This window comes from Vombatus ursinus, unplaced genomic scaffold, assembly GCF_900497805.2.
Source record: "Vombatus ursinus unplaced genomic scaffold, bare-nosed wombat genome assembly UNPS02014821.1, whole genome shotgun sequence".
Taxonomy (NCBI): Eukaryota; Metazoa; Chordata; class Mammalia; order Diprotodontia; family Vombatidae; genus Vombatus; species Vombatus ursinus.
Genome location: NW_020954599.1, coordinates 27,512,018 through 27,535,103, shown reverse-complemented (window position 1 = coordinate 27,535,103; position 23,086 = coordinate 27,512,018). Strand labels below are relative to the sequence as shown.

The window sequence follows — 23,086 nt, the reverse complement described above, 5'->3', positions numbered from 1 at the left end:
TTTTCCAATGAGATATTTCACATTGTTTTCTAATTTTTCATTCCTTTGGATTTGTTTTACAATGTCTTGATTTCTCAAAAAGTCACTAGTTTCCAATTGCTCTATTATAATTTTTAAGGAAGTATTTCCTTCAGTAAGCTTTTGGACTTCCTTTTCCATTTGGCCAGTTTTGTTTTTTAGGGCATTCTTGTCCTCATTGGCTTTTTGGATCTCTTTTGCCATTTGGGTTAGGCTATTTTTTAAGGTGTTATTTTCTTCAGGATTTTTTTGGGTATGCTTTAGCAAGCTGTTGACTTGTTTTTCATAATTTTCTTGCATCACTCTCATTTCTCTTCCCAGTTTTTCCTCTATTTCTCTCACTTGCTTCTCAAAATCTCTTTTGAGCTCTTCCAAGTCCTGGGACTGATTCATATTTTTCTTGGAGATTTTGGATGTAGGAGCTGTGACTTTGTTTTCTTCTGGTTGTATGTTTTTATCTTCTTTGTTACCAAAGTAAGATAATCTAGTCTGACTCTTTTTGCGAGGTTTGCTGATGATCCCAGCCAATTACTTGAGTTTTAAACTCTTTGTTAAGGTAAGAGTCTGCTTCCAGTGTGGAGAATGTACTGTCCCAAGCTTCGGGGGTTTGTACAGCTGTTTTCAGAGATGCTTCTAGGGACCTGTAAATTTTCAGTTCCTCCAAGGTGGTATGATAAGGGGTGAGGTGTTTCCTCTCCACTGCCACAACAAGCTCCACCACACCAGCACTCCTCCTCACCCCTGGACCACCTTTCAGAAATGTAACCCAGATCCAAGCATGGGCAAAGCAAGAGTTTCCTGCCTCAGCACTGACAAATCCTGCAATCCCCCTTTGATCAGTCACTCAATTCCCCCTCAGTCTGTGGGCCAGAAACTCAGGAAGCAGCTGCTGCTTCATGGGTTGAGAAGTCTGGACACCACCAAAACTGCCTGTGATGCAGTCCTCTGGGGCCTGCTGCAGGTTCACTGAGGCCTGCGCACCCACGTCAAATTGCGCTCCTCTTCTGGCAGGGTGCGATATACTTTTCTGATCAACCATCAAGGCTGTCTTGGGCTGGAAATTTGTTTCCTTCTGTCTTTTTGTGGGTTCTGCTGCTTTAGAATTTGTTTAGAACCATTTTTTATAGGTATTTGGAGGGGTTTGGGGGAGAACTCAAGCAAGTCACTGCTTTCCCTCCGCCATCTTGGCTCCACCCAATTTTATTTTGAAATACTTTCTAAACTATCAAATGCTATGTAAATTGAACTATTAATTTTGTTGCTGTTGCCACTGATATGATTATATCAATGCTACTCAGATAACAGTCCCTCCCCACCATGAATATATATTTTTATATCTAAGTGTTGCCTCATTATGTGAGCTCATTATGGTTAGGAATTTTTTCTTTGTATTGGTTTCCCCTATATCTACCAAAATGTTGAATACTTAGTAAGTGTAATTAATACATGCTTGCTGACAAACACCTACAATACCAAGTTGTTTTTCTTCTTCCTTAGTTCTTTTGGGGTGTGAAGACCAATGGACAATAATAATCACTTTTATTATTTACCTTATAGGAATTTTGTAAGAAACATATTTTTAAGACCTTCATGGCATTGCATAAAAGATTTTTCATATTCATCATTTTTCCAACAATTCTTAAGATTTATATTCCAATCTATTTTTGGCACTGATTCTTTCTGACTTCCCTTTGCTACACTCTCCAATAATTCAGAATTCCTTTAAGCTAGAATTCCTGAAATGTTTATCAAGCTGGGTCATTGATACAAAACAAAAATAAACATCCATTTTGAAACAGAAGGAAAACAATATATCAATCAGTTGTTGATTTGCCCCTTTTAATGTAAAAAAAATGAAGAATGTACATGCCCTCTTTGATATCTGCATTTATAAATCTCACACAAATTGGTGGCTTTCAATAGTGGATCCTTTTGATATTGCAAACACTGATCATTATTTTGGTAAAGTATGAAATCTTGGTCTTTTTATATTATTTAATATTGAAGAACCCTTTTCTTTCTAATTACATATCTTTAAGCCTTAAACAATATAGCAGTGTAAAATTAGAAAGCACATCTCTCAATGGTTCCAATTCCACATATAGAAGTAAGAATAAAGTTAGTAGATGTCATCTTTAATTTACTAGCCTATTTACATGTTAGTACTAACAGGTGGAGAGTTGGGGTGTTAAATAAATAAATAAATGTCAACTAGCACTGATTAAGCATTTATTATGTAGCAGGCACAGTGCTAAATGTTGAGGATACATACACAATAAATGAAACAAACTCTAAAAGGAGAAAAAAAAGAAGATGGATCAAGTTTACCTATTTTTCTTCAATGATATCAGATAATTAAGTACTTTTTAATTAATTAAAGGTAATTGAAAAAAAACAAATTGATTTTGATATTCTCAAAACAAAGATTTTGCATGTCACCTCAGTAGTCAACAATCTTCAATAACCCGCAATGGTTTTAATAATAAAATAGCATAGTTTTAGCACAATATAACTCAAACCCAACTTTCTTTTTTCTTTAAATAGTATTTTATTTTTTCCACAATTATAAGTCAAGAAATTTTTTAACATTCATTTTAATTTAATTTAATTTTTGTTTTAGCAAGGCAATTGGGATTAAGTGACTTGTCTAGGGTCAAGCATTCATTTTTAAAACATTTTCAGTTCCAATTTTTTTTCCCTCCTTGTCTCCCTTCCCCTCTTCTGAAAGTGGTAGGCAGTTTGATATAGTTTATACACATGCTAACATGTAAAACATATTTTCATATTCATCACAGTTGTAGAAGAATAAATATATTAAAATAAAAAATGAGAAAGAATGAAGTAAGTGAAAAAAATGATTTGATCTGCATTCAGAGTCCATCACTTATTTATCTAGATATGGATAGCATTTTCCTTCATGAGTCTTTTGTACTTGTCTTGGATTAGTGTTTTGCTGAGAAAAGCTGAGTCATTCCTTGTTGATCATCACATGATGTTGCTGATATGCTGTACAGCATTTTCCTGGTTCTGCTCATTTCACTTTGGATCAGTTTGTACAAAGCTTTCCAAGTTTTCTTTTTCCTCCTTAAATGTTCATCATTTCTAACTCCACAACAGTATTCCATTACCTTCATATACCATAATTTCAGCCATTCCCCAACTGATGGACATCCCCTGAGTTTCCAATATTTTGCTCCATGATTAGGTCTGCTATAAATATTTTTTGCACATGAAGTTCCTTTTCCCTTTTTTATGATCTCTTTGGGAAACTGACCAAGTAGTGGTACTGATGTATCAAAGGGTATGCACATTTTGGTTGTCCTTTGGCCATAGTTCCAAATTGTTCTCTAGAATGGTTGGATCAGTTCCCAACTGCACCAACAGTGCATCAGTGTCCCAATTTTCCCACATCCTTTTGAACATTTATCATTTTCTTTTTTTAGGCATATTATCATATTAGGCAATCTGAGAGGTGTGAGGTGGTACTTTAGATTTTTTTTTTAATTTTCATTTCTCTAGTAAAAATAATTTGGAGCACTTCTTCATATGCCTATAGATAGTTTTCAGTTCTTCACCTGAAAACTGCCTGTTCATATCCTTTAACCATTCATCATTTGAGAAATGGCTTGTGTTCTCATAAATTTGATTCAGTTCTCTATATCTTTTGAGACATGAGGCCTTTATCAGAGACACATTCTGTAAAGATTGTTTCCCAGCTTTCTGCTTTCCTTCTAATCTTAATTGCATTGGTTTTGTACAAAAGCTTTTCAGTTTAGGGGGGCAGAGCCAAGATGGCAGAGTAAAAACAGTGAACTTGCTTGAGCTTTCCCCCCAACCACTCCACATACCTATAAAAAATTACTCTGAACAAATTCTAAAGCAGCACAATCCACAAAAAGACAAAGTGAAACAAATTTCCACCCTAAGACAACCTAGATGGTTGATCAGAAAGATATATCACACAGGGCTGCGAGGGGAATGCACAGGCTTTAATGAACTTGGAGCAGGACACAGAGGATGGAATCTCAAGTAGCTGTGGCAGTTTCTGGACTTCTCAACTCATGAACTCCAAAGACAACTTAGAAGGTGAGGAGGAAAAGTCTGTGTTGGTGGTGAGAGAGAAGCATGGAGTTCTAGCCCCTGTCCCTGAGCATGGCAGCTGCATTCAGAGCTTTCAGCCCACAAACTAAGGGGGAATAGGGAATTGAGTGACTGATCAGAGGGGGATTGCAGGGATCTCTCTGCTGATGCAGGATTCTCTTGCTTTGCCCTTGCTTGGATCTGGGTCACAGTTCTGGGTGGAGGTCCTGGGGCAAGGAGGAGCACTGATGTGGTGGAGCTTGTAGTGGCTGTGGAGAAGAGAATCGTCCTCACAGTTCCAATACAGAAAAGAATGCTTGTGGTCACTCATAGACCAGAGCACAGGCCAGGAAAGGAGTAAACACCTCACTCTTGATCATAGCACCTTGGAAGAACTGAAAATGTGCAGGTCCCTAGAAGTATCTCAGAAATCAACTGCACAAAACCCCTGAAGCTTGGGACAGTACATTCTCCACACTGGAAGCAAACCCCTACCTTAACAAAGAGGTTATAACTGAAGTAATGGGCTGGGATCATGAGTAACCAGCATAAAAAGAGTCAGACCATAGAATCTTACTTTGGTGACAAAGAAGTTCAAAACATACAACCAGAAGAAGATAACAAAATCAAAGCTCCTACACCCAAAGCCTCCAAGAAAAATATGACTTGGTCCCAGGCCATGGAAGAGCCTCTCATTTGAGAAGCAAGTAAGAGAAGTAGAGGAAAAACTGAGAGTGATGCAAGAAAATCATGAAAAACAAGTCAACAGCTTGCTAAAAGAGACCCAAAATTGAAGAAAATAACACCTTAAAAAAATAGTCTAACCAAATGGCAAAAGAGGTCCAAAAAGCCAATGAGGAGAAGAATGACTTCAAAAGCAAAATTAGTCTAATGGAAAAAGAAGTCCAAAAGCTTACTGAAGAAAATATTTCCTCAAAAATTAGAATGGAGCAATTGGAAGCTAATGACTTTATGAGAAATCAAGACACTGTAAAATAAATTCAAAAGAATGAAAAAATAGAAACAATGTGAAATATCTCATTGGAAAAACAATTCACCTCAAAAATACATCCAGGTGAAGTAATTTAGAAATTATTGGACTATCTGAAACCCATGATCAAAAAAAGAGCCTAGACATCATCTTTTAAAAAATTGTCAAGGAAAACTACCCTGATATTTTAGAACCAGAGGGTAAAATAGAAATTAAAAGAATCCACCGATCACCTTCCAAAAGAGATCCCCAAAGGAAAACTCCTAGGAATATTGTAGCCAGATTATAGAGTTCCCAGGTCAAGGAGAAAATATTGCAAGCAGCCAGGAATAAAGAATTCAAGTATTGTGGAAACATAATCAGGATAACACAAGATTTAGCAACTTCAACATTAAGGAACCACAGGGCTTGGAATATAATATCCCGGGTGGGGGGGGGGGAAAGGAAATAGGATTACAACCAAGAATCACCTACCCAGAAAAACTGAGCATAATCCTTCTGGGGAAAAATGGACATTCAGTGAAATAGAGAACTTTCAAGCATTCTTGATGAAAAGACCAAGGCTGAATAGAAAATTTGACTTTCAGATACAAGACTCAAGAGAAACATGAAGAGGTAAACAGGAAAGAGAAATTGTAAGAGACTTATTAAGGTTGAATTGTTCACATTCTGCATGGAAAGATGATATTCATAACTCACAAGTCCTTTGTCAGTGTTGGAGTCGTTGGAGGGAAAAAAATATATGTATACACACACACACACACACACACATATGGATAGATACACAGGGTGAGTTAAAGATGAAGGGGTGATATCTGTAGAATAAAATTAAGGGGTGAGAGAGGATTATACAGAGAGAAGGAGAAAGGGAGAGGTAGAATGGGGCAAATTATCTCACATAAAACAGACAAGAAAATACTTTTACAGTGGAGAGGAAACAGGGGCAGGTGAGAGGGAATGAGTGAATCTTATTCTCATTGGATTTAGCTTAAGGAGAGAATAACATACACACTCAATTGGGTATGGAAATCTATCTTACCCTACAGGAAAATAGGTGGGGGAAGGGACAAGAGAACAGGAGGATGATAGAGGGGAGGGCACATTGGGGGAGGGTAATAAAAGGCAAACACTTCTAAGGATGAACAGGGTCAAAAGAGAGAATAGAATAAATGGGGGTAGGGATAGGATGAAGGGAAATATACTTAGTTTTTCACAACATGACTACTATGGAAGTGTTTTGCATGTATAACCTGTATCGAGTTGATTGCCTTCTCAATAAGGGTGAGTGGGGAGGGAGGAAGGGACACAATTTGGAACCTAAAACTTTAAAAACAAAAGTTAAAAAAAAAGTTTTAACATGCAACTGGAAAATAAGATATACAGGAAATGGGGTATAGAAATCTATCCTGCCCTACAAGAAAATTGAAAGGGAAGGGGATAAGAGAAGCAGGGGAGAGATAGAAGGGAGGGGAGATTAGCAGAAGGGGTACTCAGAATGCATGCCATTTGGGGTGGGGGGAGTGACAAAATGGGGAGAACATTTGGAACTCAAAATCTTGTGGAAGTGAGTGTTGAAAACTAAAAATAAATTAAGAAAAATAAAAGCTTTTCAATTTAATATGATCAAACCTATCTATTCTACATTTTGTAAGGCTGTCTGTCTCTTGCTTGGTGAAGAATTCTTCCTCTCCCCTTAGATCTTCTAATTTGTTTGCTTTGGTACCCCCTTTTTTTGTTAGTACTTTTTAGCAAGATGTAGTTTCCTTCCTTCCTCTCTTAATTAGACCCATTTTTGTTTTTACTATGTCTAAGATCAGGATTGCTACAACTGTTTTTTTTTTCAGCTGAAGCATAATAGATTCTGCTCTAGCCCTTTATCTCTATTCTGTGTTTCTTTCTGCTTCAAGTGTGTTTTTTGTAAGCAACATTTCTTGTAAGAAACATGTTATAAGGATTTTGGTTTTTGATCCACTCTGCTATCTGCTTCTGCTTTATGGGAGAGTTCATCCCATTCACATTCACAGTTAAGATTACTACCTGTGTATTTCCCTCCATCCTATTTTTTCCTCCTCTCTCCTTTCACCCTTTCCCACCTCACCAGTGTTTTGCTTCTGCTCACCACTTCCCCTTATCTGTCCCACCCTATATCAACACCCCCTATTTAATCTCCTCCCCTCCTACTTCCCTGTTAGTAAGATAGATTTTTATATTTTTCTGATTGTGTATATTATTCACTCTTTGAGCCAATACCGATGACAGGAAGGTTCCAGCATTGCCCATCCCCTCCATCTTCCTTTCCAATGTGAATTGTTTTTCTTGTTTCTTCATGTGAGATAATTTACCCCATTCTACCTTCCTCTTCCTTCTGCACCCTTTGTACTCCTCTTTATCATCCCTTAATCTTTTTTGGTCACTCCCCTCTAATTCACAGTATACCTATAGCTTCTTTCTATGTATACTGAGTTATAAATATCATCTTCCCATGTAGGGATGTAAATGGTTTAACCCTATTGAATTCCTCATGTTTTCTTTCCTCTTTTTACCTGTTTGTGTTTCTCTTTGGTCTTGATCTTGGAGGTCAAGCTTGTGGTTTAGTTAGGGTCTTCTCCTTACGAAGGCTTAAAATCCTTATGTTTCATTGAAAAAACATTTTTCCTTTAATGTATTATGCTAAATTTTGCCAGGTAAGTGATTCTTGGTTGTAGTCCTAGCTCCTTAGCCCTCAGGAATATCATGCTTTATGACCTCTTATTCTTTAATGTTGTAACTGCCAAATTCTGTGTGATCCTGATTTTGACTCCCCTGCATCTGAACTGTTTCTTTCTGGTCACTTGTAGTACTTTGTTTTCTTGACCTGATAGTTTTGAAATTTGGGTATAATGTTTCTTGGGGTTTTTCTTTGAGGATCTCTTTCCTGAGGTGATTGGTGGATTCTTTCAACATCTATTTTGCCCTCTGGTTCCAGGACATCAAGCCAGTTTTCCTTGATAATTTCTTGAAAGATGCTGCCCAGGTCCACTTTTTGATCATGGCTTTCAGGTGGTCCAATGTTTCTGATATTGTCTCTTCTGGATCTATTATCCTGGTTGGTTGTTTTTCCCATAAGGTATTTTACATTTTCTTCCATATTTTCATTCTTTTAAATTCATTGGATTAATTCATATTGTCACATAGTCATTAGCCTCCACATGCCCAATTCTAACTTTTAAGGTGTTGTTTTCCTCAATTAACTTTTGTACTTTTTTTTCCATTTGGTCAATTATACTTTTTAAAGAGTTGTTTTCTTCGGTGGGTTTTTTGTTTCTCCTTTTCCCTTTGGCCAATTCTATTTTTAAGCAGTTTTCTAAGCTGTTGAGCTTTTTCTTTTTCTCCTAATTCTCTTGCATCACTCATTTCTTTTCCCAATTTTTCTTCTACCTCTCTTACATGATTTTTCAGCTTCCTTTTGAGCTCTTCCATGAGTTCTTTCTGGGCTTGAGACCACTTCCCATTTTTCTTTGGGGTTTTACTCATAGGTATTTTAACATTGCTGTCTTCTTCTGAGTTTGTGTCTTTGTCTTTCTTGTCACCATAATAGCTTTCTATGGACAGATTCTTTATCTTTTCTTTTTTTCCTGAAGGGAAACTTTTGCCTTTCTTTTAAATTTAATCACTTTTCCTAGAGTGGAAGGGGCTGTCTTCTCAGGCTTCTTCTGCCAGTGGCTGTACGCTATTGACATTACCCTGAGGCTGAAGGGAGACGTTGGTATTAAGTGCTATGTTGAAGAGGTGGGTTTGGGGATTGCTGGTGCTCCTGGAGGCCTTAGGAGTCTGGCAACTTACCTGGGCCTGAGCTGGGGTCCTAGTGGTGGTGTCTGTCATTTGCTGAGGCCAGGTTGGGTTTTCCTCTGTTTCCCTGGGGCTAAACTAAAGCACATAGAGATCTGGCCCTTGGAGGATGTCTGCCTACCTGCAGTTTCACTGAATCATATGGTGGTTCTCTGAGCTAGGGTTGACTGTTTCACCTGGTGATGCTAAGGCACCTGGTGTTGACATTTGTCTGTTCCACCACAATAGGGTTTAGAATCTCTCACTAGTTTGCTGAGGTGGGGCCTGCTGCAGGCTTACTAGGATGCTTCCTGTCCTGGAATGCACTCCTCTTTTACCTGAGTGAGCTGGACCTTTTTTGCCAATTCTCCAAGTCTCACAGGCTAAAAGACTGCTCCACTCCATCTTTCTGCTGCTTCTGCTATTTCACTATTTGTTGTGGTGTGCTATTTTATGGTTGTTTGGAGAAGAATATGGGAGAGCTACAGTGATTTACTACTTACTCCACCATCCTGGCTCTCAGAAGTGTCAAATGTAACTTTCAGCTCAGCTCATTATTCTCTTCATTATTCAGCTCAAACTGGACTATTCATCATATACACCTTTTTATATTTCACCATCAAGCCTTTGAATAAACTCCCAAGTGCAGAATTCACTCTCGCCTTATCTCTGTTTCATAAAACACCTAACTTCGTTCAAAGTACCTCTTAGGTGTCATCTTCTCCATGAGGCTTTTCTCTATCCCTCCCCCCTCCATTATTGTTATGAACTGATTCAACCATTCTGGAGAGCAATTTGGAACTATGGCCAAAAGACTATAAAACTGTGCATATCCTTTGATCCAGCAACAGAACTACTAGGTCTATATCATAAAGTGATTTGAAAAAGGTAAAAATTACCCACATATACAGAAATATTTATAGCAGCTCTTTTGGTGGTTGCAAAGAGTTAGAAATTGAGGGGATGTCCATCAGTTGGGTGACAGCTGAATAAGGTATGGTACAGGAACGTAATGGAATACTACTGTGCTATTAGAAATAATGACCTGCCAGATTTCAGAAAAATCTGGAAAGTCTTACACGAAATGATGCTGAGTGAAGTAAGCAGAACCAGGAGAACATTGTACACAGAAACAGTAACATTGTGTGATGAGTGACTTTGATAGACTTAGCTCTTCTCAGCAATGCAATCATCCAAGACAATTCCAAAAGATTTATGATGGAAAATGCTATCCATTTTCAAAGAAAGCACTATGGAGTCTGAATGCAGATTGAAGCACACTATTTTCACTTTTTTTGTTTTTTTTTTCTTTCTCATGTTTTTTTTTCCTTTTATTCTGATTCTTCTTTCACAACAAGACTAATGTGGAAATACATTGAACATGATTGTACATGTATTAGCTCCATCAGGGATGGAGGGAGAAAATTTTGGAACTCAAAGTCTTACAAAACTGATTGTTGAAAACTATCTTTACATGTAATTGGAAAAAGTAAAATACTATTAAATGGGGAAAAAGTAAAAAAGATTCATTCTCAGAGACTCACTTTAGCTGAGATCATTGTCTTTTGAACATCCTCCAGTTTCATTTCCATATCTTCTTCTCCATCTCCAATTATAAGGGTTACTCTTTATCATGTAGTTAGGAGACTAGAAACAGTTAACAGAATGTTTTTGCATATTCTAAAGTTTAAGTGGGATTAGTATCAGCCATTATAAGGACTGGGTTCATTGATCAGTCCCCTTACTATACTTTAATTTCCTTTAATTTTTCACGAAAAGGATTACCATAATTGTCCAAGTTCACATATTCAGTAAATGGCAAAGCTGATTGGTGGTTTTACATAGCTTAGAAATGAAACTATCCACAAATTACTACTGTTCATTATTATATCTTACTAGGCAACATAAAAGGAGTAGAGATACTATTATCTATTTTAATAAAGTAAGGCCAAACCAGCATTTGATAATATAATAAAATTGCTAATGCCCATGAAATTATAAGGAACTGATAAAGACAATTGCTAAATAAATACATAGATAGATAGATAAAAAAGAATCAGTATTTATTTTAAAAAGCTTACTTTTATACACAGTTACCTAAAGATTTTTCTTTGTCTAAACCACCTGTTTCTCGTGGATTTTGTCCAAATTGAAATTCTTAGTAGCCACCACAGGTAACAGCTAACCAAACTGATTCAAGCAGTGTTTGCTTTCCCATTGCCTCCATAAGGAACCCTCATTAGGAAATTAGGCCTCTTCCTTCCAGGTTCAAAACTGCTTCTGAAGTCAGTAAGCATGCTAGGCATATATAAGCAGAGTAACTTTTATCTGCAGAATCAAATCCAAAGTGCCGGGATATTAGAACTATTTTTTTTTTTTTTACATAGGGCTATCACCTTCCAGCCAAATGTTCACTTTGGCAGCAGGGAAAAGTAGCTACAGTTTTCATTTTATATAATATTTTTCTAAAGCACATTTTGAGAATTTTTATTCTCTCAGAGACATGAATTAAGCAGAAGCATAGAAGGCGGCCAGGATGAGAAGCACCCCAGCAAGCCAGCAGCAAGCTCTACCTCAGCAAACCAGTGGGAAATACTGATCCCAAGTCTGGTGGAACAGACAAACACAAAAACCAGGTGCCTCAGCATAGCCAGGGGAACCAGCAGACTTTATCTCTGAGATCCACAACCTTCTTAAGTGTAACCCCAGGCAAACAGGCAGCCACCAGAGACCAGGCCTCCAGGAACTTCAGCATAGCCCTGGGCAAACAGGGAGGTGCCAATGCGTGGATGACTAAGCAAACAGGTAGCCACCAGCCAGCACTCCTTACCATGCTTCAGCATGGCACCGGACAAACAGCCTCAAGAGGCCTGACCCCAGATGTTTCAGTGTAGTCTCAGGGAAACCCAGAAAAAACCCAGGAGGCCTCAGCATACACCAGAAACCACCACTCACTAGGTAAGTTGCTATACCTCAACTGCCTCCAGCTGTGTCAGCCAACTGCCACCCCACCGCTCTCAGTGAAGCATTAGGCACAAAGGTCCCCTTGGGTCTCAGGGCAACAACAGTGCAGCACCAGGTAAATAGTTGGGACTTGTATAAAGCCTGCAGCCACTATACAAGAAGCCTGAGACAGTGTCTCTTCCACCCTGGAAGCAGGAATCAAATTTAAAGGAAAGGGAAAGGCCAAAAAAAATGTAAAAAGGTTAGAGCAGAAGCAATAAAGAAAGAATCTGACCACAGTAAGTTATTATAGTGACAAGGAAAAGCAAGACACAAACTCAGAAGAGGACAACAATGTCTAAACACCTATGGGTAAAACACCAAAGAAAAATGGGAAGTGATCTCAAGATCAGAAAAAATCTCATGAAATAGCTTTAAAAGGAGCTAAAAAATCATATGAGAGTTAGAAGAAAAACTTGGGAAAGAAATGAAAGTTCTGCAAAATAATTAGGAAAAAAGGGTCAACAGTCTGGAAAACTGCTCAGAAAGTAGAATGTCCAAATGGAAAAGGAGATATAAAAAAAAAACTCCTTAAAGAGTACAATTGGTCAAATGAAAAAAGAAAGTACAAAAGCCAATTGAGGAAAACAATACCTTAAAAGTTAGAATTGAGGAAATGGAAACTAATGACTCTGTGAGACATTGTAAATCAATCAAACAAATCCAAAAGAATGAAAAAATGAAAGGAAATATAAAATATCTCATGGGAAAAACAACCAACCTGAATAACAGATCCAGGAAAGACAATATCAGAACCATTGGACTACCTGAAAGTCATAATCAAAAGGAGGACCTGGACAAAATCTTTCAAGAAATTATCAAGGAAAACTGCCCTGATGTCCTAGAACCAGAGGGCAAAACAGGCATTGAAAGAACCCACCAATCCCCTCAGGAAAGATATCCCCAAAGAAAAACCCCAAGGAACATTATACCCAAATTTCAGAACTATCATGTCAAGATAAAAATACTACAAGTCACCAGAAAGAAATAATTCAAATATTGTGGAGTCAAAATCAGGATCACACATGACCTAGTAGCTGCAACATTAAAAGATCATGGTTATAGAACTAAGAATCACTTACCTGGCAAAATTAAGCATAACACATCAAGGGAAAAAATGGTCTTTCAATGAAAAGGAAGGATTTCAAGCCTTCATGAACAGAAGATCAAAATTTAACCAAAAATGTGTTCTCCAATATCAAAACCCAAGAGAAGAGGGGCAGCTAGGTGATGAAGTGGATAGAGCAATGGCCCTGAAGTCTGGAGGACTTAAATTCAAATCTGGCCTTAGACCAAACACTTGACACTTACTAGCTGTGTGACCCTGGGCAAGTCACTTAACTCCAATTGCCTAAAAGGAAAAAAAAAGAAAAAAAAACAAGAGAAGCATAAACAGGTATAAAGGGAAAAGAAAACATAAGGGATTCAATAGGACTATACTGTTTACATCCCTACATGGGAAGATAATACTTGTAACTCTTAAAAATTGTATCACAAACTACTGCTATTAGGAACTACATAGAAATAGGGTATGGATATAAGGTGAATTTGAGGGAATGACATAAAAAAATTAAGGGACAAGAAAGTGGAGTATGAAGGGTGCAGAAGGAAGAGAGAAGTAGAATGGGATAAATTGTCTCACATGAAGAGATGAGAAAGACATGTTACAGTGGAGAGGAAAATGGGGAGGGAGAGGCAATGTTTGACCCTTACTTTCATCAGTATTGGCTCAAAGAGGGAATAATATGCAAAATCAGAAGAATATAGAAATCTATCTTACCTGACAAGGAAGTAGGAAGGGAGGAAATTGAATAGAAGGAGGGGTGGTTAACAAAAGGGAGGGCAGATCAGAGGACATGGTAACCAGAAGCAAAACACTGATTATGTGTGAAAGGGTGAAAGGAGAGGGAAGACAAACAGAAGGAAGAATAGGATGGAGGGAAATACACAGGTAGTAATCATAACTGTTAATGTGAATGTGATGAACTCTTCCACAAAACAAGTGATTAGCAGAGTAGATCAAAACCCAGAATCCTACAACATATTCCTTACAAGAAACACACTTGAAGCAGAGAGACACATAGATTAAAGATAAGGGGCTAGAGCAGAATCTGTTATGTTCAGTTGAAGTAAAAGAAAAAAAGCAAGGGTAGCAATCATGATCTTAGAGTAAGTGCAAAAATAGATATAATTAAAAGAGATAAGGAAGGAAACTACATCTTGCTAAGTAATCAAATTAGAAGAGCAAGGAATAGTTGACTTCTAAGATCTATGGGGAAGGGAAGAATTCATAACCAAACAGGAGGTATAAAACATTAATAAATGCAAAATGGATATTTTTGTCATATTAAATTCAAAAGCTTTTGTACAAAAAAAAACAATGCAACTAAAATTAGAAGGAAAACAGAAAGATGGGAAATAATCACTATGACAAGTGTCTCTGATAATGGCTTTATTTCTCAAATATATAGAGAACAGAGTCAAATTTGTGAGAATACAAGCCATTCCCCAATTAGTAAATGTCAAAGGATATGAACAGCCAGTTTTTAGATGAAGAAATCAAATCTATCTATGGGCATATGAAGAAGTACACTAAATCACTCTTGATTAGAGAATTACAAATTAAAATAATTCTGAGGTTCTTCTCACAACTATCAGGTTGGCTAATATGACAAAAAAGGAAAATGATGAATGTTGAAAAGGAGGGGGGAAAATTGCAACACTAACACACTATTGGTAGAGATGTCAACTGACCCACAACCACCCTGGAGAGCAATGTTTTAAAAAAATATTATTAATTTATTTATTTTGATTTAGTTTTAAAATTCTTTCTTCCCTTCCTTCCCCAAGATGGTGTGCAATCTGATAGAGGCTATACATTTGCATTCTTATTAGACATATTTTCACATTAGTGATGTTGTAAGGAAGAATTAGAAACAATAGGAGGAACCCCCAGAAAGAGGAAACAAAACAAAACAGAAGAAAAAAATAGCAAATAGTATGCTTCGATCTGCATTCAAATTCCATAGTTCTTTCTTTGGATGTGGATAGCATTTTCCATCATAAGACCTTTGGAGATGTCTTAGATCCTTGCATTACTGAGACAGGCTAAGTTTATTAAAGTTAGTCTTCACACAACGCGGCTATTACTGTGTACAATGTTCTCCTGGTTCTCTTCACTTCAATCAGCATCAGTCCATACAAGTCTTTGTAGTTTTTTTCTGAAGTCTGCCTGCTCATCATTTCTTATAGGACAATAGTATTCCATTACATTCATACATGACAACTCATTCAGCCATTCCCTAATTGATGGGCATCCTCTCAATTTCCAATTCTTTGCCACCACAAAAAGAAGTGCTATAAATATTTTTGTACATATAGGTCCTTTTCCCATTTTTATTATATCTTTGGGATACAACCTAGAAGTTCTGTTGCTGGGTCAAAGGGTATCAACATTTTTATAGCCCTTAGGGTACACTACCAAATTGCTCTCCAAAATGGCTGGATCATTTCACAATTCCACCAACAATGCCTTAGAGTTCCAATTATCTCACATCTCCAAAATTTATTATTTTCCTGTTTTGTCATGCTGGCCAATCTGATAGGTGTGATGTGGTATCTCAGAGTTGTTTTGATTTGTATTTCTCTAATCAATAGTGATTTAGAGCATTTTTTATGATAATAGATGGCTTTAATTTTTTCATCTGAGAACTGCCGGTTCATATTTTTCACCATTTATCAATTGGGAAATGACTTGTATTCTTACAAATTTGACTTAATTCTCTATGTATTTTAGAAATGAGGCCCTTATCAGAGAGACAGGTTTTAAAAATTCTTTCCCAATTTTCTACTTTCCTTCTAATCTTGGTTGCATTGGCTTTGTTTGTGCAAAAACTTTTCAATTTAACGTAATTAAAATTATCCAAATTGCATTTTGTAATGTTCCCTATCTCCTGCTTGGTCATGAATTCTTCTGTTCTTCATAAATCTGACAGGTCAAATATTCCTTGCTCTCCCAGTTTGCTTATAGTATCATCCTTTATTTCTAAATCATGAACCCATTTTGACTTTATTTTGGTATATGGTGTGAGATTTTGGTCTATGCCTAGTTTCTGTCATATTCTTTTCCAGTTTCCCCCAGCAGTTTTTGTCAAATAGTGAGTTCTTATCCCAGAAGCTGGGGTCTTTAGGTTTATCAAACAGTAGATTACTATAGTCATTGGCTACTGTCATGCACTCTATTTCTTAGCCAGTACCAAGCAGTTTTGATGATTGCCACTTTATAATAATGTTTTAGATCTAGTACATCTAGGCCACATTCCCTTGCATTTCTTTTCATTAGTTTCCATGGTATTCTGGAGTTTTTGTTCTTCCAGATGAATTTTATTATTGTTTCTTCTAGCTCTACAAAATAATTTTTGGCAGTTTGATTGTTATTGCACTGAATAAGTAATTTAATTTAGGTGGGATTGTCATTTTTACTATATTAACTCGACCTACCCATGAGCAACTGATGTTTTTCCAAATATTTAGATCTGACTTTGTGTGAAAAGTGTTTTGTAATTGTTTTCATGTAGTTCCTGGGTTTGTTTCTATGTTCTTATTTTCTTTAGTATTTTTTTCCCCTTTGCCAACACACTGACTTTTTTCATGATTTTCTTGCAACACTCTCATTTCTTCTCCCAATTTTTCTTCTATTCCTCTTATTTGGTTTTTTAAAATCCCTGTTGAGCTCCTCTAGGAATTATTTTGGGCCTGAGATCAATTCACATTTTTCTTTAAAGGTTTTCATGTAGGTTTTGGCTTTGTAGTGTTATTCTGAGTTTATGTTTTGATCTTCCTTTTCACCATAATAACTTTCTATAGTCAGGTTCTTTACTTGTTTTACCCCATCCTTTTGTTGGTTTTGCCACTCCAGAATCCAGTTTGAGGTATTATTTTAAAATTATTTGGAGGAGCATTTGGGAGAGCTTAGGCATTCCTTGTTTTTACTCTGTCATCTTGGCTCTGTTTCCCCAACTCCTCTAACTTCTTTAGAGATTCTAACACATGGAGTAAAAAATTTGCTTAGAAAATTACATTTTCAATTAGTGATCTCTTTCTTTTCCTATTTGATTGTGTATTTTCTAGCTTGTGTGCTCATATCACATTAGTGCAGACACTTGTCACTTCATGCCTGAACTATTGAAATAATGTGCTTGCCTATTTCATGTCTCTACCCATTCCAATCCATCTTCCATTCAATCAATAAAGTAATTTTTCTAAAGCACATTTCTGACCTTATTATCTCCACTCAATAAACTATAATGACTCCCTATTTTCTTGAGGATCAAATTAAAAAATTTTCTCTTTAGTGTTCAAAGACTTTCATAACATAGTTCTTCCTTTCTACCCCACCACACACATGCGATTCCAGTCTTCTTATACCTTACTCCCTGACACATATTCTTCCATCCAGTGACACTGGCCTCTTTGTTTTTTACTTAAAAAGACACACAATATCTTGGCTACAAACATTTTCACTGGATTTCCCCAATCCAGGAGTGCTGTCTCACCTTATCTTCACCTACTAGCTTTAATGGCTTCTTTGAATTCCCAACTAAAATCTCATCTTGGAATATGTTCTCAACTGCTCTTAATTCTGGTGACTTCTCTGTTTTAATTATTTTTTTAATTTTCTTCTGAATATAGTGTAGCTGTATTTTTTATTTGCATGTTGTCTCCCCCATTAGATTGTAAGATCTTTGAGGTCAAGGAATGTTGTTAGACTTTTTTTGTAGTCCCAGTACTTACCACTGTCCCTGGTATGTAGTAAGTGCTTAATAAATGTTTATTGACTGACTTACTGCATATATACATAACATGAGCCCAACTTACACTAAACAAGTAAAAACTATAGCCAATGACTCTGACTTATTTATTTCCTATTGTTAATTATACCATTAGCTAAGTAAAGTCTGTATGAAAACCTTAAAACTAAGCACTTTCAGAAAGGTAAGGAGTTCTAATGGGCTATTCTGAGATTACCAAATTCATTTTGTTAAGTTTTGAAGAAGTATTCATATGTAATAAAATAAACTGAGCCCCAGAGAAGAGAAGAGATCTATCTAAGGCCACATAGCTAGTTAGTCATAGAACCAAGAACAGATTCCAAATCTCCTGACTTCCAGTCTAAAGTACTTCTGCCTCACCTCTCCCATACAGTGTTTCTTTTCTTGTTTGATCTTAGTTGAAGACTTCCATGGATGTGTGGTCTCATTGGAACTGTTGCTCATTGATATATATCTATCTATCTATCTATATATCTATATCTATATATATATATGTAGATATAGATATAGATATAGATATAGATATAGATATAGATATAGATATAGATATAGATATAGATATAGATATAGATATAGATATAGATATATATTGAAACACATTTGTGTCCTCCATCTCTACAAAGATTTCAACCAGGCCTTCTTCTACATATTTTATGCTATGAGGACACATCTGGAGAACTTTGGCCTGACTGAATTTCTAAGAGCACATTATAATTAGCTTAAAATATTTGAATATCTGGCATGGGAAAGATTTAGACTTGTCCTATTTTTCACTAGAGAGCAGAACAAATAGCAGTGGCTGAAAGCCTGATAGAAGAAAAATGATGCTAATGTTTTGAGTTGCCCAAATGTAGAATGATTCACCTTACCAGGGTTTTGTGGAAATGAGTAAAGAGGGGGTTCAAGAATAAGGAGAGAGGGAGGGTGAGTGATTGCTTAATTCTTAAGGTTGACTTGTAGTAGGTGCTTGAAGATGACTTATGTTGAAAAGCAGTTCAGACTCAGAGATTTTATTATTCTTTGTTCATTTCTTTCTTTGTTCTTTCTCATCTTTCATAAAGACAATAGTACTGATATTGTACTATAAGCTAAGCACCTAGATTGTATTCTATACTGCCAAAATACTTTGAATTAATTCTCTAAATAATCATTTCATCGAACTCAACTCATAACTTCCTGATAACATTTAGCTTCATTTTCACTCTAGTTATTTTGTGACTTGCCTCTGAGTTCACACTGAGTTCCAACCCTTATTTCTTTGAGAATTATAGTCTAGGGATATCTGCAACTTCTTGAAAACATGAGGCATTTGACTGTCCTATTCTTCCACACACAATTTTTGTGACTTCTGAGATCATAATTCCCTTTTTTCACCATAATTTCCCTAAATCTGTTGTAACCTTCAATAGAAAGTAAGCTCCTTGAGAACAAATATGTCTAAATTTTATATTTGTATCCACATCATTTAGTGTTTGGCACAAAAATGATTCCATTCATTAATATTTAAACATGTATATTTCTTCTGGTGCATATATATATGCATATATAATTGTAAAAATTCATCTAGTCATATTTAAAAAGCTATTCTATTGGATCATAGTAATTCAAAGAATTTCTCTCTTGCTCTACAGTTTAATGCCATACTTGAAACTCACTTTGGGTTGGTTTATGGCCCTAGGCAGTTTTTTCTCCAATTTTAAAAATTGTAAACATGAGAAAAACTTACTGTATAAAAAAAATTCTTTAGGTATCCAGAGATTACTTTGAAGAATGAAGTTGAATTGCTTTGTTTTTCTATAGTATAAAGGTCAGCTATAAATAAAGTCTGATTGTGAGTAAAATTAATTTTAGTGGCCTCTAATGAATGAAAAACATTTTTTAAGAATAGAAAATGTGATGTATGTATGTATATATGCACATATATGCCAATACATACACATACACATACATACATATATATCTGTGTGTATATGTGTGTGTGCGTGTGTGTGTGTATGTACTGGTTTTTTTTGGAGTTCTTTTTGTTGAGCACTTGATCTCTGGAATTGGAAACCTGTGGTTATTGGTTAGACAGAAACTAACATCATTAATGCCAGGAGGCTGAGATGGGTAGATCAGACTTCAAGCATGACTTGAAAGGGTGTCTCCCTATATATTCCATTCCTCTTTCTTAACTATTCAGTTAAAGTTATATTTCTTTCAATCATGCTCCCTGGGACAGGCACAGGTAATTCAGCATTTCTTATTCTTTTCTTGAATATTCTTAATTCAACAATGACATTTTCTTGCGTTATTAATTCTCTACCCATCATCACATCTTATCCTACCTTAAGAAGTACTCTTCAGGGGGTATTTTTATTCTTAAAATGGGCTTGAATCATCCTGGCTAATAAATTGAAAAGGAAGGAGAGTTTTGCAGGCATGGGCATTAATCAGAGAAAATGCCTGGATTCAAGAAATAGAGTATTTTTTTTGGTGGAAAAGCCAGGAAGGCAGTGGCACTGAATCAAATAGTACATGGTGGTAAGTGAGGTATAAGAAGACTGGAAAGGTATGAGTGAGTTATGTTATGACAGACTTTGAATGCCAAATGGAGCATTTTGTACTTATTCCTGGAGAAAATTGAAAACCACTGGAGTGTATTGAGTGGGGCTTGGGGGTATGGAGTGACATGATCAGGCCTGCATTCTAAGAGAATGACTTTAGTGGCTCTGTGGAGAATGGATTGGAGTGGAGAATGACTTGAGGCTGACAGACTTACCTGGAGGCTATTTCATCAACAAAGATATGAGGTGATTAGGGCCTATATTAGAGTAGTGGCAGTGTCAGAGAAGAGAAGGGGGTATATTCCAGAAATGTCGCAAAGGTGAAATTGACAGGACTTGGCAACATATTGGACATAAGGAGTGAGAGAAAGTAAGTAAGTCAGTACTACCCTTAAGTTGTAAGCCTGAGCAACGGGGAGGATGGTGTTCCCCTCTATAGTAATATTGAAGGTAGGCAGCAAGGGACCATTTAGGGGAAAAGATAATGAATTCTATTTTGTGCATATGGAGTTTCATATGTCTCCTAGACATCCAGATTGAGATGTCCCAAAATCAGTTGGAGATGAAAGATTATAGGTCAACAGAGATATTGAGGCAGTAAAGGTAAATTTGAGAATCATCAACATAAATATGATAATTAAATACATAAAAGCTAATGATATCACCATTTGAATTGGTATAAAGGGAGAAGAGAAGAAAGCCCAGGACAGAACCCTGAGAAACACCTATAGTTAGAGGGCATGTTCTGGAGCAGGATCTAGTAAAAGCAACAAAAGGAGCTATTTGATAGGTAGCATAAAAAACCAGGAGAGAGTAGTGTCCTAAAAACCTAGAAACAAGAGAGTATCAAAGAGAAGAGGGTGAACCACAGTGTCAAAGGCTATAGCAAGGTCAAGAAGAATGAGGTCTGAGAAAAGGCCATTGAATTTGGCAACTAGGAAATCATTAGTAACTTTAGAAAGTTCAGCTTTGGTGGCATAATAAAATCAGAAGCCAGATTGTCAGGAAATAAGAATGGAATGAGAGGTGAGAAAGTGGAGGATGTAAATTCTTTTCAAAGAGTTTAGCTCCAGAAAGCAGAAAAGAAAAAGAACCATAGTTATCAGGGATGGGAGGATCAAAGGATGGCTTTATTCAGGTAGGGGAAATATGAGCATGTTTGCAAGTAGTAAGAAAAAAGCCACTACAAAGAGAGTGGTTGAAAATAAGTGCAACAATGGGGATAACAGAGAGGACAGTCTGCTGGAGCAGATATGATGGAATTGGACAGCTAAGTACAAGTAGAGCCTTGGTAAAGAGTAAGGTCACTTCATCATGTCAAAGAGGGGTGAAGGAGGAGAAAGTGGTAGATAGCATCTGAATTATAGGAGATGTGCAAAAAGGGAAAAGAGAAAGAGTTCATGGTGAATGACCTCAATTTTTTCTATAAAGTATCAGGCAAGCTTCTCAGTTGAGAGAGTGGGAGGAGGGGGAGCACTGAGAAGTTTGAGGAGGGATGAAAAGGTTTAGAAAAGCTATTGTAGAGAATGGGATAGTAAACTGACAAAAGGGATATAGTAGAATTGCCTAGCAGCAGTAAGTGCCCAGTTTGGGCTAAATAACATTAATTTTTGGTGAACCCAGTCAGAACAATTGTGTAATTTTCTCCACCTTCATTTGTAAGCACATGAATAGTCATGAAGGTCATGAATGGTGAGGGTGATCCAAGGCTAAGACTTGGCTTGGTGTAATTGGTGAGAAGACAAGGGGGCTAGGGATTCAATACAAGAAGACAGTGTGAAGTTGAATTGATTCACAAGGAGTCAACCTACACTATACTATATGTATACATATATGCACAAATACGCAAGTAAGGGTGTATGAATTATTAGGGACAAGCAATAATGTTGAAATGGGCTTTTTTGTGACAAAAATGGTTGCATGTGTTTCTTTGTTAATATGAATCTGACTCAGAATGTTGAACTGACCAGATGAAACTTAATTACCACAGGTTTCTTCACCCTTTTATTCCCTCTATTAGCTAATGGCTAAGTTCTGTGTCATATACATGGGTTTCTTTATTATATTTACTTTTGTTTTTAACTTTTTTTGTTTAAAAAATGACCATTAATTTAAAGAAACATGCAAGAGTTTTAGCTGTAAAGCAGACCTCCATGACCGATAGAGATATTTGAGTCCGTTGAGTCAATTGTATTGCCACCATGGAAACTTAATTTTTTAATTTAAGTTGAGCTCTTAAAATGTATAAATAACACAAAATTAATCATATAAAGATAATGTAAAATAAATTCAGTCTCTAGGCATTGGGTGGAGTAAAAGGACTCTAGCCTGTAGATAGTTTCATTGCTTACATTCAATGATTCAAAACACTAATGTCGAAACTAGCAATGAGTTTTATAGCATTTTATTTTGATAGCATTGATAGCAATAACAGAGGTCTTCATTGTGGATCCCACATTGGAACAACCTGTCATCTTGGAAAGTAAGTCTATCCTAACTGCCACAATACAGTCTTGAGAATTTGTTCTGAGGCAACAAGGTAGTACCATTTTTTTTCAGTTGGTGCTCTGTATTCATTAGGTGCAAGTATTTGTAAAGTTATGTTTTAATGACCTAAACAGCCCTAGAGGAATTTTGCTAATGATTCACTTTGAAAGTCAGAGTTGATTTACTTTTCATACAAATATGGGTAAGAAACTCCACCAAAGTCATATTTTGATGCCTCATCGTGACGTCAATATGATCCGTGAGTTTTCAAATATAAGTGGAACACAAACTCTAGCTTATCTTACTGGTATCAAGTAAGGTCA

General features: G+C 36.5%; 1 pseudogene; it reads left to right on the top strand.

Annotated features, from left to right (window-relative positions):
• The first annotated feature begins 953 nt into the window (after positions 1–953).
• LOC114024400 overlaps positions 954–23,086 on the top strand; it is a 64,043-nt pseudogene continuing 41,910 nt past the window's right edge.